The following is a 12690-nucleotide window of genomic DNA, read 5'->3' as shown; positions in this document are numbered from 1 at the left end:
GTGAGAAGCAGAGCTCAAGGACACTTCTCAGCTAAGCTAAACCACAAGGTCCTTCCTGGAGATGCCAGGGATTGAACCTGGGACCTTCGAAGAAGATGCTCTTACCACTGAGCTATATATCCTGCCTCCTGGCACTGCTTGCTTGCTCACCTGCCCTCCGTGAGTGAGCAAACAGTTGGAGGAGCAAGAAGATGGAGCATTAACCCTCTTCCACATCTCAACAGCTCCTTCTAAGAGTTGAAGTGAATCAGGTCCAGGAGGAGAGACAAGGGACTAGGTAAAGGTAAAGGGACCCCTGACCATTAGGTCCAATCGCAGACGACTCTGGGGTTGCGGCGCTCATCTCGTTTTATTGGCCGAGGGAGCCGGCGTACAGCTTTCGGTTCATGTGGCCAGCATGACTAAGCCACTTCTGGCAAACCAGAGCAGCGCACGGAAATGCCGTTTACCTTCCCGCCAGAACGGTACCCATTTATCTACTTGCACTTGACGTACTTTTGAACTGCTAGGTGGGCAGTCAGCAGTAGCCAGTAGCTGGGAATCACAAGGGATGAAACCAAGGTAGAGCATGAAGATTCTTAACCTTAGGGTCATTGCTTCAAGCCCCACCCTGGGCAAAACATTCCTGCATTGTAGGGAGTTAGACTTGGTGAGCTATGACCCTTGTGTTCCCTCCCAAGTCTAAAATTCCAAGATTCTAAGCTGTTCTGCTGAGGTCCTGCTTTCAGGCTTCCCATGGGCATCTGTGAGAACAAGATGCTGGACTAGGTGGGGCATTTCATCTGATCCAGAAGGGCTCCTATGTTCTTAAGTGGCAGAAGAAAGAGGCCACAATCAGTAAGACGGAGCCCACTGAGATCAACTTGCCCAAGGTTCCCCTCCAAAACGGAAAAACCCAGCACTAGGCTAATCCCAGAAGGTCAAAGCATCTGAAAAAGAACAGAATTTTATGTTGGTGGATAAAAGACAAGGAGAAGTGTGGTGGTGGGGCAGGAACCACCACATCAGCACTCTCAGAATAAACTGAACAAGTAGTAACTAGAAAACAAAGGAAGGGGGAATCCCTTCCAAAGAACATTTCCTTTTAATAGACCTGGCTAAAGATCTTTCCACAGAAGTACAGGGTGGAACTGTGTGTGTGCGCGCACGCACAGCAGGTTCACTAGCAGGAAATGTGCGCTTCTGTGCATGTGTGCAAATGTGTGCTGCCCTCACAGGCCTGCAGTCCAGCCCTGCAGAGCGTGGGAGATGCACAGCATCATTTGAGCACACCATGTGCTGCTCCAGAGCTCAGCCAGGGCAGGCGGCCAAAGAGCTTGCTAATAGCCTGTCTGAGAGGCGCATAAGTTCCACCTGCTGGCTGTGGTGGCAAACCACAGCTCCGACGGACGAGTGGAACGGCTGAGAGCGAGGCACCTAAAGGGACACGACAGGATGGCGCCATGCCCAGGCACACAACCTGGAGGGGCGAAGAGCACAGCTGTCGTGTGTCAGCCTGCCCTTGTGCCAGCCTGCCCCTGCAGAACAGACCTCCTGTGACACCCACAACAGGGTGAAGCTGCTCTGAAAGCAGGTTGCTAAGGAACCCATCCTCCTGCCCTCAGGATCATTGTTCAGCCAATGGCAACATGCTCCAATGACATCATGAGCCTTCAGCGTGGCATGAACGCCATGTGCCTGGCTTGATTTCTCCCTTCGCAACGTGAAAGAGGGTGCTGCTCAGAATCAAGGCAATTGCCAGCTCCTCCGCACCTCTTTTAAAAACCAGGAGTGCTGTGTTAACAGTCCCTTCTGCCCCATGCGCAAAATAATACTGCCTCCTCCCAGCTGCATTTCATTTTGAGCAAAGCAAACCATTTCATTTTGAGCATTTTAAAGCTTTCTGTCTGATTTGTGGTGCCTTTATTATCACTAACCTAGTGTCCTCTGGATGGTTTGGAACACAGCTCCCATCCATCCCAGCCAGCTTGTGGGAGTTGTAGTCCAAAACACCAGGTTGGCAAAGGCCAGTATATAGCAATAGCAAGCTTGTTCTCTGAGGCTGCAGACACACCGTATATTTAAAGCACATTCCTGCCCCCCTCAATATATCCCACCAGTGTCAAGCTCTGTCCTTTCTCAGATGCTTTGACCTTCTGGCATTAGTGTACTGCTGGTTCCAGGTTTTTTTTTGGGGGGGGGAGCAGGGGGCTGGGCAAGATGTTCTCAGCTCTGCCCCTCTCACTGCATGTGGCCACTTTCTTCTTACAGTTAAGAGTCCTGAGGAATCAGGAATCTAGTCCAGCATCCTGTTCCCACAGAGGCCCAAAGAATCCTGGGAACTGTAGTTTGTTTAGGGTGCTGGGAACTACAGTTTGTATGGGTAAACTATAATTCCCAGTATTCTTTCCGGGGGCATGCTGTAAATATATGGTGTGTACACAGCTTTAGTCAAAGTGGCACCACCTATGCTCAGTGTGTGTGTGTGTGTGTGTGTGTGTGTGTGTGTGTGTTTGTGTGTGTGTAAGGGGGAAATCTTGACTAACCCAATGAGAACTGGGAATAGGTTCAGAATGCTGACCGGCTGCAGGAAGGGGTTAGTTAGGGAATGGAAATGGAATATCTCGGAAAGGGCACACATTGCTGCTGGGCACCCTGAACAAGAGCACTCCACACCCAAGTATTGTGTTTTCTGTCTCCTATCTGTAACCCATCTATTTGCAAGGGGGCTGATTGGGTAGGCAGCCGTGGGGCTGCAGAAGCAAGCAACACATGCCAGCAGTTCTAATTCCATAGCAACATCTAGCATTCCCCAGAGAGCTTCCAGCTAGTTGGAAACCTTTTATCAGTTTTGGCAATCTGGATCTGGCGGCTGCAATTTTCATTCAAAATAACCTGGAAAATAATGCAACAGTCCTCACGGAGCCTGCATCTAGGACGTTTATTCAGAACGCCTTTTATGGCTGATCTGAGATCTCCAACCATTTCCTTCTAGATGAAAATGAAAAAGGAACCACTTCACCCCTCCCTCAACCCCCACCCCACCCCCAAGAAAAACCAAAGGCTTTGATCTGCATGCCTTATATTATAGGGATGAATAGCAACTGATTTCCCCCTATTTTTCCCCATCACAATGTATCCAGCACCTGCCCTACTGTTCTAGCATGCAGGCATCTGCCACAAGGCTTGCAAGCTATTCAGAGCTTTTTTCCTCTAAGAAAACAAGCAAGCTTCCAGCTTGCTTTATTCAGAGACGCCCTCCGAATCGCATGACTCCAAGACCTCAAGAACAGGGAGGGAAGGAAAAAACCTCCAGATATATCACATGGCAAGGCTGCAGAAAGAAAAGAATTCTTAGGGAACAGCAAAGATTCTCTTCAGTAGCCAGCACTTTTCAAGAGGTTAGGGTGGATTGAGGGCTGGGGTGTGATATGCACTAGCAGAAACCATTATCTCACTGGTAGAGCATCTGCAGCCCTGGGTTTGATCTTCCGCATCTGCAGGTAGGGTTGATAAACCCTGGAGAGCCACTGCCAGTCAGTGTTGACAATACTGAGCTAGATGGACCGATGGTATAGCACAGTTTCATACGTGGAGCTGGAGCATGAGGCTGGCCACATCTTTAGCCTAGCCATGATGATGATTTATAACATTTCCCAGTAGCCTTGGTCAAAAACAACCCAAGGTGACTTACAGGTGACTCACTGGGCATCAGGTTGGCTGCTTCCTTCCAACACCATCCCTGTCCCCCGGGAACTCCTTTCTCCCTTGATCCAGATACCTTTGCAGTTGACCTCCACACACAATTCAAGGAAATTACCCGCAAGCCAGAGTGGGAGTAAAGAGGCCCATGATACAGTCTGAGAGGTGAGATCAGACATAGAAAGAAAACTTAATGGCATGGAGAAGCCTGCTGTCTGCCCAAATGACCTCATCGGTGTTGCTGGAATTACAGTGGTACCTCAGGTTAAGTACTTAATTTGTTCCGGAGGTCTGTTCTTAACCTGAAACTGTTCTTAACCTGAAGCACCACTTTAGCTAATGGGCCCCCCCACTGCTGCACAATTTCTGTTCTCATCCTGAAGCAATGTTCTTAACCCAAGGTAATATTTCTGGGTTAGCAGAGTCTGTAACCTGAAGCATATGTAACCTGAGGCGTATGTAACCCGAGGTACCACTGTACTAGGAATGCTGCCTTCTCCCTGTGATGCAAGGCTGGGTGGAAGCAAGCAGCAACCACACTCCCAACAACTTTAGCCAGGGACAAGCAGGCGGGGAATCTCTACAAGGGAGGGGTAGGGGTAGGCTTCAGGAGAAAAAAAGGTGTGTCTGATATTTGCAAAAGATTACTGACCCCCCCCCACAACGTAGGGATGTCAAGCGTGAGCTCTAGTTCCCAAACAGACAGAATAGCAACAGTCCTACAGGCAGTAGTAGTTGGGGGTCTATTAGGAAGCCAGAAGTAGGTGGAGCCAGAGCCAATGACAGGCAGAACCAAATAATCCTAGTTTTGTCCTCTTCCTCCTCCTTGATGAGTTCTATAAGGGCAAACTGAGACTACATAGGATGAAGCTGGCGTGCAGTACTACACCCTGGAGTGATTTTAAGTAGGAAGGCAGGGCATATGAGGTGGATTGGGCAGTGCCCCTTCTGTTCTAGTATGGGTCCCTGAATGTCTCCTTTGTGAGAGTGGAACCTAATTACAGCACAATGCAGAGTATGTTTACTCAGAAGGAAAGTCCAACCTATACACACATACGATGGCAGCCCTCAGGGAGGTTTGCTTGTGGGATGAGCTATTTATGATAACATCTGTTCTACACAGAAAAGAAGTGGAAAACAAGCATTTTGCATGGCAAAAAAAAGGAAAAGCAAAGGAGGTTTTGCAAGGTAACAATTGAACAGTTTGCATGGTAGCCATGGAATCACAGAATGGTAAAGTTGGAAGGGACCCCAAGGGTCATCTAGTCCAACCCCCTGTAATGCAGGAATGTCAAATAGAGCATCCATGACAGATGGCCACCAAACCTCTGCTAAAAAAAACCTCCAAGGAAGGAGAGTCTCCATTCCACTGTCAAACAGTTATTACCATCAGAAAGTTCTGCCTGGTGTTTAGTTGGAATCTACTTTCTTATATCTTGAATCCATTGGTTTGGGTCTTACCCCCCGGAGCAGGAAAAAAACAAGCTTGCTCCATCTTCCATGTGACAGCCCTTTAGATACTTGAAGATGGCTATCCTATATCCTCACAGTCTCATCTTTTCCAAGCCAAGCACACCCAGCTCCCTCAACTGTTCCTCATAAGGCTTGGTTTCCAGGCCTTTGATAATCTTGGTTGCCTTTCTCTGCACACATTCCAGCTTGTCAATATCCTTCTTAAGTTGTGGCACCCATAACTGGGCACAGTATTCCTGGTGTGGTCTGACTAAGGCAGAATAGTGTTGCTATTATTTCCCTTGGTCTAGACACTATACTTCTGTTGTTGCAGCCTAGAACAGCATTAGCTTTTCTTTTCTTTTTGCTGCTGCACCACACTCTTGACTCATGTTAAGCTAGTGTTCTACTAAGACCCCTAGAACCTTTTCACAAGTACTACCCGCAAGCCAAGTGTCCCCCCATCTTAGTTTTGTGCAGCTGGTTACTCCTGCTTAAGTGTAGAACCTTACGTTTGTCCCTATTTGAATTCATATTGTTAGTTTTGGCCCAGTTCTCCAATATGTTAAGCTTATCTTGAATCCCGATTCTATCTTCTGTAGAATTCGCAAGCCCTCCCTATTGGTTTCATCTGCAAATTTGATAAGCATCCCTTCAAATCCTTCACCCAAATAATTTATAAACACATTGAACAACTATGGGCCCAGGACAGAACCCTGCAGCACCCCACTTGTCACTTTTTTCCAGGATGATGAGGAACCATTAGTGAGAGCTCTTTGGGTTTGGTCAGTCAACCAGCTACAAATCCACCTAACAGTTACATTGTCCAGCCCACATTTTACCAACTTCTCCACAATAATACTCTTGTATACTCCTCCTTCATGATTTTCCCTTTCTTCCTTTTCTTATCCATGCCCTTCTTAAATCTCAGCTCATCTGTAAGCTCCTTATGCAGGCACACTGCTTTCTTTAGATACCACTCACTTTTCTTTCTTGTTGCATTTGTGCTTTCAATGGTTCACCTTTAAGAAACTCCCATCCACCTTGGACTCCTTTCTCTTTTGAGTACTTCTGACCATGGTGAAGGTCTCATGCAAGGAAAGATCACGCATAATGATACTACAGGGCTGCAAAATCCTAGGCCTTCAGTCACACAAATGTTCTTAAAATGCTGAAGGTGTCACCAGGAACTTTAAAAAAACATCAGGCATTATGCTGTCCTGTGGTGCCAAGGAAAGAGATAGTCATAGCAGAGCCTTATGATGCAGACAAAGAACAAGCTGGTGAAGGATAAGTGGAGCGTTCCATTCTTCCTCTGCACATAGGGATGTGGGATAAATGCATTTAAAGGGGAATCTACTGAATTCACACTACCTCAAGCAATTCAAGAAGCAAAATGCAGCTGTTCTTTGGAATTTGCACTTATCGAAATAGATGCTTCTACCATTTTACAATATGTGAAGCTGTTAACCCAACCTGTTTATGTAACTGACTGGTTTTCTTAATCAATTAAAACTAGTTTTATTTTTGAAAACATTGTAAGATTCAAGTTCTTATAAAAACTGCAGTTGGAAAGCGTCCTCTTAAAAGAGAAATTATGACAGGAGGGAATGCATCTTCTAAGGTGATGCCGCCTAAGGTGTGCCAACGCACATGTCCATCACATTATATCCACATTTGAACATGCTGCTTTAACATGCAATAGTTAAAAGGTGGGGATAGGGGTAGGGGTGCACACACAAACACCCCCCCAAAAAAAATCTGTGTATGTCGGTTCCTGTGCATAGCAGCCCTGATTTTCACATGTAGACTTCCGGGTTGGCGCCTCTGGCAATGGCGGATTTCCTCCGATCGGAAGGAATCCGCTCCGTGGAAAACAGGGTCTGAACCGCTACGGCGAAGCGGAGACCCATCAAAAACCACAGGCAGGAGAAGCCTGTGGACGTGGGATTCGGCTGGCACCTTTGCGCCCCCCCCTACTCGCAGGGAAACCCTGTTTTGGGGATCCGGAGCGACGTGGGGGTGAGTGGCGCGGTGCTTTGAATCAACCACTTCTTTCACGGAGTGAAGCCGCATTGCTGTTGCCGGAGAGCGCTGACTTTTTCCTGTGGACAATTGGATTTTAAACAACTGCCGGTGAGTAGAATGGAAAATTGGACTATGAAATTTCTTAATTAGGCACCGAAAGCGGGAAGGTCTAAACAGGAAGTCCGCCTTCCGCTTTTGTAGATAGATTGAAGCAAAGACACGGCAAGCTAGAGTTTAGAAAGTCGTTTGTAAAGGATTAAATTTTCATCATTTAAAATTACTGAACCCCCCTTGGAAGCAGGAGAAGAGGGGGGGACCTTTTTTTTAGACTGTTTAAACCTGCAGAAGAGAGAGTAAGGAAAGGTAACTTTCCACCATCTTGAACCTGGGAGCGGGGTGTCAGGACAGACGTTTTGGGGAAGTTCATTGACTATGGACAAACGTTTTTGACAGATAGTTAAATGAAGAGAAACATATTGATTCCATTGTTCCCTTTCACATTTAAAAGGAACAAAATATCCAAAAAAGGAAAACTTTGTTGCTAGATCTGCTTTTTTTAAAAAAAGAAAGATGGATACAAATAGAAATTGTTTCCCCTAGAGGGAGCTTGTGAAACTGTTATTAAAGTCGAACTGGGGAGCTTTGCAGCTGTAAAGATTAAAGATTGTGGGACCAGACTTCGACCTTGAACAAGAATGTGCTCAGAGGCTCTGGTGCTCGCCTTTTGCAAGACAAGTGCTTTATTGGAACAGTTACATGAGAAGATGGATTTGATGACTGTTGCGATTGGAAATTTTGGACAGGCAGTGGGTACCTATATAGAACCCACTCAGGAATTAACCCAGGAATGTGCTTTGACAGATCAGATGAGAGATGAGGTTGTTGCTGGACCACGGGTGGCAGAGATGGGTGGGAGCTGTGGCCCAGCAGGAACATGAGTTGTCGGATTTGACGAATGAACCTGGAAAAAGTCAGATTTGGAGAGATGGAGTTCTGTTTGGCTTGGAGATGGGGGGCTGGATGGACCCCCCTATGCAGGGATGTTTTGACCTTTCAAGTCTGGCTTTGGGCCGGGGGGAGCTCGGAGTTGTGGGGGCCCTTAACTTTGGAGGGACCTTGAAACATGCCTTTAAATACCACATGGGTTTCAGTGTTGACTATGGAAAGGGGGCTGACTTGTCGAGAAGGGACAAAAAAATTGTCAAGCTGGAGCCTCCCCGAGTGAAAAGAGCAGAAGACAAAGTAAAGTACAGGTATAAACATGAAGAAGACCTGCGGAAGGGACATGGAAAAGACTTAAGAGCCTCGGATATAAGGTCACCAGGTTGATGGACTAGATGGATGGGATAGAAAGGACTGACAAAACCCAAGACCAGGAAGAAGAGACGATGGATGAAGATTGGAAAAAAAAGTTTTAGAAATTTATTTAGAAAAGTTTCATAAAATTAATGAGTATTAGAAAAATGTTGGAATGAAATTATTTGGCTTTAGCAGAAATGTTAAAAAGAATTATGTAAGAATATGTTATGGTTAAAAGAATTTGGTATAAATAAGATTTAAGTTTTAAGTTTTAGGGTTTTTTATGATAAGATAAGGTTAAAATAGATTAAGGTAATTTAATGACAGAATATTGTGAAAGATGGAACGGATTTGCTGAGATAATTAACAACTAGAATACAAAAAAGGGAGGTGTGAGGAGGTTGATGAAATAAGTTAATGAAAGTTAAGGATTTGGGAATACTGGATTTGTTTTTAATTTTTTTGTTTATTTTTGCTTTTAGATTTTGATGCATTGTGTGTTTTGTTTTTTTCTTTTTGACTTTGGTTTTTATTGATTTGTATTGTTTAATTGTTACCTTTATCTACTTTTTTTCTCTTTCTCTTTTTCTCTTTTTTCCTTCTTTTTTCTTTGTAACTCTAAAATTCTCAATAAATATCATTTAAAAAAAAAAGATTTTCACATGTAGAGCACAGAAAGTTTGTGTGGGCCTTTTAACTGCATTCACTTGAATGTGCATAGAATTCTCTGCACTTTGGCAGGTGGATGCCAGTAAATGCCCCCTGGAGACCTGGCCGTCCCACCGAACATGGAAAGGCCAGGAGCTGAGCAAGCTGCGCTGATGTGTATGGGATCATTGGCGATGGGGCTTTTGTGTGTGTGTGTGTGTGTGTGTGAGAGAGAGAGAGAGAGAGAGAGAGAGAGAGAGAGAGAGAGAGACCCCACCCATATTTTTAACTACTTGATGTTTATGTCTGAACATGGCTGAAACAATTAACTGCTTTATTGGCACATAGGTAAAGGGACCCCGACCGTTAGGGTCCAGTCACGGATGACTCTGGGGTTGCAGCGCTTATCTCGCTTTACTGGCCGAGGGAGCCAGCATTTGTCCGCAGACAGTTTTTCCAGGTCATGTGGCCAGCATGACTAAGCCGCTTCTGGAGAACCAGAGCAGCCCACGGAAACGCCGTTTACCTTCCCGCCGGAGCAGTACCTACTTATCTACTTGCACTGCATGCTTTCGAACTGCTAGGTTGGCAGGAGCAGGGACCGAGCAATGGGAGCTCACCCCCTCATGGGGATTCGAACCGCCAACCTTCTGATCGGCAAGCCCTAGGCTCTGTGGTTTAACCCACAGCACCACCCGCGTCCCTTTATTAGCTCATACCTATAACCAAACTGAGATTTCCTTAACCTAGCAACAGCCCTTAAAAAAATTACCTGAGGGTGCACACCTGTACCTGCAAAACTGAGTCTAGGACTAACAGTTTGAACAGTTTCTGATGCTGGGCAAAGAGAAAGAAGCATTTTACATTTTGAGGAAATGGATGGGGAAAGCACTTGAGAGGGGTTGATGCTGTCTCCGCTGCATTTGAACATTATAGTAGCAGAGTGTGTGCTTTGCATGAAGAAGATCCTAGGTTCAATCCCTAGCAACTCTCCATTAAAAACAGATCAGGTAGCAGGTGAAGAGCAGGGCTCCTGACAGACAGCCAAGAAAGCTGCTACCACAGCAGACGCCACCGGGCAAGATGGCCCAGCGGTGTCACTTAATAAACAAGGCAGCTTCATATGTGCCACGTTACCCCACCACCACCAAACCTGTTCAACCTATATACTTGGAAAGATTCTTCAGAAATAACTATACAATCCGGGGGGGTACCCTTTTTAGCTTGAGGGTTGCATTGCTTCATGAGGGCATGTGGCCATTTGTAAGGGTTGGGCAGGGCCAGAGGCAAAGTAGATATAACACTGCGGATGACTCTTACCTTTGTTTAGTAGGGTACATTGCAGCAACACAAGAAGTCAGAGGTTTCTAAACCCTCCTCCCCACCCCATTACCTCTTCATCCTCCATCTAGACAAGCCAGAGGCATTAGTTCAAGGCCGGTTAGGCAAAAAGCACTTAAAAGAAGCCTAAAGCATGCCCTGGGGAGAATCCTGAGGGCAGGGAAGAAAGGGGGGGGCACATTTGGCCCTGAGCCTGAGGTCCCCTACCCTGGTGAAAAAAGTTAAGCATGAAAACCCACCTCTCCTTTCTGAAATCCCCTTCAGCACTGATTAGCCTTGCAAACCCATAATCTCATCTTTCAAACAACCTATCTTACTCTGTCCTCTTGCACAAAAAGAGAAGATGTTGTCAGGGATTCCAGTCTATCAAATTCTTCCCACCCACCTTTCCTGTCCCTGCCCAATACTGATAGATAAGACAACAACTTTTTTTTTTTTTTAAGAAAAACAAAGGCAGCTTCGTAGATCCCATTTTGCTGTTGCATGAGAAAGGATACAAAGCAGACAAGCTTGTGCGTTTGTGCCACTGTTGATGTATGAGTACCAGATATGCATGCAAAAAGTTGCGTGCCTGGGGAAGACACAAATCTCTTGCCCCCTTCCCCCACCAAATAAGAGACTTGTACTAATAACATCCCATTAGTTTTCTCTCTCTACAGTATTAGCATGCCATGTGTCTTATTTGCAGAGGACAGTCCTCTATTTTAAGGACTATCCAGTCGAAGCTCAGTCTAAAAATAATGAGCCATAATAAGGGAGAGCAGTGACCTTACACTTGGATTACAGACTGAGCAAGAACACAGGTCAATTGGTTACTCACTCACGGAAGATGTACTGTATTTCTAGTTCAATTACAGTAATTTTTTCCTAAATTTGCACCTGCACCCACAAATTACCACATGTGCTTAATAAAAGAGAAGTACTATAGCTCAAATGTTAAAGCACCGGTTTTGCATGAAGGAAGTCTAAGGTTCAATTCCTGCCATCTCAAAGCAGGGCTGGGAAAAACTCTTGTCTGAAACTCCAGAGAGCTGCTGCCAGTCAGTGGAGACATTATTGAGCTAGATATAGACCAATGGCCTGATGGGGTAGAAGCCAGCTTCCTTTGTACCTAATACACTGCTGTGTGTTGCAGTTGTGCCCAAAACAAAGCCTTGGAAGATTGCTGTGTATCTTGTCATTTCACCCAGCCCCTCTTGCCCAACACACATCTGTGACCTAGTCTGGGAGCAGGGTCTAATTGTCATCTGGGCAGCCCAGGACCTCCAAACACACTGCCCAGGATTGCGCCCCAGAGAAGTCACTTTGGTACTGCTCTCACAGTGGTTTGACTTCACCCTCGGAGGTACACTCCATTGTCTCTCAAGACAGAAGGATGCCAACAATAAAGGGGCTTCTATAGCTTCCTACTGGGTGCAAATTCATAGCGACTGTAGCGCAAAGCTAGCAACACCCTTGGCAGCAGGTGCTGCCATCCCTGCATTCAGTGAGGTGAGAAGACTCAACACCTTGCTCCATGCACATCAAAGCTCCTTCCCGTTGACACCCCCTTCCACCCACCGGCATTACTTACCTGCTCTGTGCAAGGACATAAGCAAGGATCCTGCCCTCTCCATGAGCGCTGGGGTCCCACACGCAGCACCAGCGGTGTCAAATCGCACACAGGGGCATCCACACCACGCGCAGATGCCTTCACAGCACCCTGGTCTGTGCAACAGACACCCACCCACCCCTGCCGTCTTTCGGCCTAGTCCAGTTCTGAAATCGGCAGCAAAGCGAAATCTGCAAGGCGGCTGCTTCTTCAGGCGGATTGCCCTGCCATGCCAGGGCTGGAAATAGCTCAGGAAGCTGCCCCTTTTGTTCCTAGCGATCCTCCTGCCTCCAGTCCTCCTCGGCTGAACTTCCTTTTCCCACTTTCTCTGGCCCCCTCTGCAGGGAGAGGAAATCACCAGGAATTGGCTGTTTGAGTCAACTCCCGCTGGCCCATTGTCGCAGGCCTGTCCCTCCTTCCTTCCTATCGACAAGGCCCTGGGAAAAGAGAGAATGAGCCTGTGTTTGCACACAGACTTGTAGGCCAAGTGGGACCTTGTTTTGGAATTCTTCCTTTACTCGACTTCACACACACCTTTAGGAAAATGGCTCTAAGATCAGAAGGATAATCTCTTTAGGGCTTTCCCCTCCCCCTGGTGGTGGGCCTGGCTCCCCTCTCCTCTTGCAAAGGAGGCTTTCCACAGCTGCTAC

General features: G+C 46.5%; 1 protein-coding gene across 1 annotated transcript in view; it reads right to left on the bottom strand.

Moving 5' to 3' along the window:
- Positions 1-12690, bottom strand: part of NHSL2 (NHS like 2) — a 123530-nt gene that overhangs the window by 39477 nt on the left and 71363 nt on the right. The window lies entirely within an intron of this gene.

Source organism: Podarcis vaucheri (assembly GCF_965113315.1).
Source record: "Podarcis vaucheri genome assembly, chromosome: Z".
Classification (NCBI taxonomy): domain Eukaryota; kingdom Metazoa; phylum Chordata; class Lepidosauria; order Squamata; family Lacertidae; genus Podarcis; species Podarcis vaucheri.
This window is presented reverse-complemented; position numbering and strand designations above follow the sequence as displayed.